The following is a 4293-nucleotide window of genomic DNA, read 5'->3' on the forward strand; positions in this document are numbered from 1 at the left end:
CAGGGGATCAGCCCATCTGCTCTGAGCAGGGCCCCCAACGCTTGCCCACAGACCAGGCATCTCAGCCGGACGGAGGCCTGTGGTTCCTGCTGCCCCGGCAGGGCCCCTGCCCTGCCCAGGGCGCCCCTCCTTCCACCTGCTGAGAGCACGGTGAGGGCGCCCCCTTGACCTGGGGTGCCCCGCTGGGGTGCAGACACAGAGCTGTTATTGCTGCGGGGCTGGGGCTTGCAGGCAGCCCAACTGACACCCAGGGCAGCAGGCCGGTGGCTTCCAGAGCGGGGACCTCTGGCCTGGGACTCAAGCTGACAGCACAGAAGTCCCAGGGACGAGGGGTCAGGAGACCAGTGTGGGGCCAGGATGGGGTCCCAGCAGACAAGGAGCACTGTGGGAGTGGGGCGGGGGTCCCAGAAGCCTCTGCCTGCAGACGAGCGGCCAGCGTCCCCACAGCCCCGCCCCTGGCTTCACCCACAGGCCCTTCCTCACCTCATCCCGTCCATACACTCGAGGATGCCCCCAGCCCCGTTCTTGCGGAAGCCCCCAGCCCTGCTGGGGTGACTATCAGGGTCCCCTCCCTCCAGAAACTATAGAGCCTCCTTGCTGTGTCCCCGGGAAGAGAGCCCCTCCTCCACGGGGACAGAGGTCCTTGCCGGGCAGAGGGCTTGGGGCCCACTCTGAGCTGCCTTTCTGGCCACCCCTCCTGCCACCTAATCCCCCACGAGGCAGCCACGCCTGTGAAGGTGAATCTTCTGTGTCAACTCGACTGGCCCCTGGGGGTCCCAGATATTTGGTTAAACATGTGTCAGGGAGGGTGTTTCTTGATGAGCTGCTGTTCAGTCGCTGAGTCGTGATTGACTCTGAGCCCGTGGTCTGCAGCACACCAGGCTCCTCTGCCCTCCACTGTCTTCATGCCTGACCACTTGAGCTGGGACTTGGGTCCACACTGCCGCAGACCGGAGCCGCGCTGCCTGCTCTGGGGCCTCCAGCCCGGAGACCCTAGACACTGGGACTCAGCCTCCGTAATCGGGCGATCAATTCATTACGAGAAAGGAAGGTAGATTGGGATAGTCAGATATCCTATCGGTTCTGTGTCTGTTGAGAGCCCTGAGCTGTACAGCCTCTGGGTCCCCAGCACCTGGGGCTGTGTGACCCCACGTGGTGAGGGCACGTTGCAGATATAATCAGCGGAAGGATGCCGCCATGTGGCAATGATCTTGGATGAATGGGGACGCCCTAAAGGTGATCACAAGGGTCCCACAAGAGGAGGGCAGGAGGGTCAGAGTCCGAGAGAGTCTGGAAGTCTCGACGCCGCCACCTTTGAAGATGGAGGAGGCCATCCAGGCTGCAGGCCAAGGATGCGGGACCTCTAGAAGCTGGAAAGTCAAAACGGGTTTGCCCTTGGGGCCTCCAAGAGAAGCCAGCCCGCGAGACCTGCGCTGGATGCCCTGCCCTGCTGTAAGGTGTCCGACCTGTGTTAAGCCTGACATTGGTGGTAACTGGCTCAGTCCCTGCAGCAAAGTGACCCAGAACCCCGGGCGGGTGACCAAACACCCAGTCAGCCGGGGCTTTTCCTGCTTTAAAAGCGAGAGCGTTTTCTGGAAACCGCTCAGCCCTGGGGCAGCGGGGAGGCAGTCACCCTCACTGGCCCCTCACCCGCGAGTCCACAGGCCGAGGGATGAATGCATCCCTGTATGTTTACCACGCCAGGGCAGAAGGTGGCCCAGAAAGCTCACGTAGGGAGCATCCAGCCTCTGAGATGCTTTGAGAGATGGAGCCATGATACCATTTCACAGGCATCGGAAATTTCACCCCACAGGCCGGCAAGCCCTGTGCCTGCCCCGCTCAAGACCCAAGAAAGAGCCCAGAGTCAGTGAGAGAGAGACGCGGATGGTTTAATGGACTAGGGGTGGTCCCGGAGCGACCGGCCACATGCAGTGGGCTGTGGTGGGGAGGTTACAGGTCACGTACCTGAAGCTGACGTCAGGCTGGCTCCCGGGTTAGAGGGAGACCAGCAGAGGGGCGTGACCCCCCTGCCCTTCTGACGATGGTCGCAGTCGAGATAGTCCTGGCCTGTTAGTGAGAATAGCTCAGGCCTCACTCACTGGCCCCGGGGACAAGTATGTAGACCTGCACCAATCCAGCTGTATGATCTGAAGATGAGACCAGTCCTCACTTGCTGGGGCCGGGGTCAGGTAGACCTGTAGGGATCAGACTCTATGACTAAGAGCGAAGTTCAGCGAGGTGAGTGGGTGAAAGTGAGGTGGTGACCGGTCAGCAGAAATGTACTGAGGGCAAGAGAGCGGCCATCGTGGGCAGCCCGAGCGCCCGCCACGGGAAAGGACGGAGGCTCGGACAGGTGACGTGAGGAGCTCCTGAGCGGGGGAGTCAGGACTGTCACCCCGGCGTCTGGCTCCCAGGGCTGAGCTCCCCAGGACAGAGGGGCCAGGGGCGTCTGTCCAGCCTCCGTGCCCCTCTCCCCCCACACAGGCCGGGGACAGGGCCTTCAGCCCAGAGCCCTCCTGCTGTTGTCCCCGCATCAGAAGCAGCCTCCCAGCGTCAACGAGTCCTCCTGCCCCTCCTTGGATGGACTCATGCTTTTGTGTTACCAGCTTTATGCCCCTTGTGATGAAGGCCAAGGGTGCTCAGAGGTTGTTCAGTGAGCGTCAGTGTGGGTTCCCTGGACGGAACCACAGCCTGTGGGCTTACAGGGTGAACACTTCCTGTCTCCCGTCCTGGAGGCTGGAATCCGAGACCCAGGTGTAGGCTGGTCCTCCTGAGGCCTCCCCCCGGGCGTGCAGACGGCCGTCTCCTCCCCGTGTCCTCACAGGGTCGTCCCTCTGTGAGTGTCTGTGTCTTCGAGGACTCCAGTTCTGCGGGATTAGGGCCCAGCCCCGTGACTCCATTTTACCTTAACCCTGACTTTAAAGGCACCACCTCCAAATTGTCACTTTCTGGGGTGCTGGGGGGGTCAGGACTCCAAACGGTGACTTTTGGGGACGCGTCTCAGTCTTTCCCCATCTTTCCTCCCCCGAGGCGCCCCGCTCTGTCCTTCAGTAGATTCTTGCTACGCTCCCCTCCATGTTTCTAAATAACAGCTTGTTTCCAAATAGCAGCTATTTCTAAACAGCAGCTGGTGTTCGTGCTATTTCTGTCTGGGTCATGTGCTGACTTCCCAGGACGGAAGACAGAGCTGTGCGTTCCTCCCCGCAAGTACTCCCCTGCGCCCCTTCTCCCAGGCCCACCCGGGGCCTGCCAGTCCTCTGCTGTGCTCCCTGGACCCCCAGACTCGGGGGCTCGTCAAGGGTGACTCCGCCTCCTCCTCGTTCCCCAGCTGTCCTGTCCTCCAGAAACTCCCCGAGGACTCTAGAGTACTTGGAAACAGAGCCAAGTTCAGGCCTTAGGGCCGGGCCGTCCCTGCAGACCCATCCACCCCAGAGACCCTCCCCCTTGGGCCCGGGGGTGCTGGCCCCTCCGCCCTGCCCCACTCCTGTCCGCAGGTGCCACTTCCGATGCCACTCTCGCAGAAGCTTGCTCACCCTGTGAGGATGCCCTCGCGTTCCTCCTAACCGGTCCCACACGGCCTCCCCTGCACCTGCTCGTGACCATCCAACAGGCTGCACCGTGTCCCCCTCCCCGTTTTATCTGGTGCGCTTGGGACCTGCAGGAAACCACATCTTTTTAAAAACCCTTTTACCCTTGAAATCCTTATCTTCCTTTGTTTTTCAAAAGCCTTATTTATATATTTTTTCTTTTTTTCAAAATTATTTCTAATTGCTTATGGAGCTGCACGGGGTCCTTGTTGCAGTAACGCAGCCTTCGAAGCAGCCTGTGGGATCTAGTTCCCCGACCAGGGATTGCAGCCCGGCCCCTGCAGCGGGCGTGAGGAGTCTTAGCCACTGGACCCCCAGGGAAACGCCTGTTTATTTTTTAACTGGAGTACGGCTGCTTCACAGTGCTGTGCTGGTTTCCTCTGCATAGCGAAGGGAATCAGCTCCATGTGCACTCAGATCCCCTCCCTCTTGGACCGCCCCTGCCCTGCCCTCCCACCCGCTAGGTGAGCGCAGAGCCAGCCGCTGTGTTGGACAGCAGCTCCCCTGGCTGGCTGTCTCCCTCACGGTGCTGCCTGTGCGTCAGCCCTGCTCCGTCAGTCCAGCCGTTGTCTCCGTCTCTCCTGGTGCACAAGCCTGTTCTCTTGTCTGTGTCTCTGGTCCTGCCCCAAACCACGTCTTCCAAGCGCACACCTGAGCATTTCCTTCCGCGGCTGCTCTGTGGGCCCACCTTGGGTCCCAAGGTGTG

General features: G+C 60.9%; 1 long non-coding RNA gene across 2 annotated transcripts; it reads right to left on the bottom strand.

Annotated features, from left to right (window-relative positions):
• Positions 1–1017: 1017 nt before the first annotated feature.
• On the bottom strand, positions 1018–3089 carry LOC147341675 (uncharacterized). Of its 2 annotated transcripts, XR_015157600.1 has the most exons (3): positions 2704–3089; positions 1966–2195; positions 1018–1370 (listed from the first exon to the last, which is right to left on the bottom strand). It is a non-coding gene; the product is annotated as an uncharacterized LOC147341675 (long non-coding RNA). The 2 variants fall into 2 exon arrangements; XR_015157599.1 differs by lacking the exon at positions 1018–1370 and having other exon boundaries at positions 1872–2195; positions 2704–3087.
• Between the last annotated feature and the right edge of the window lie 1204 nt (positions 3090–4293).

This window comes from Bos grunniens, chromosome 29 (assembly GCF_055505025.1).
Source record: "Bos grunniens cultivar Pamir isolate PY7600 chromosome 29, Bosgru_T2T1.0, whole genome shotgun sequence".
In the NCBI taxonomy this organism is placed as follows: Eukaryota; Metazoa; Chordata; class Mammalia; order Artiodactyla; family Bovidae; genus Bos; species Bos grunniens.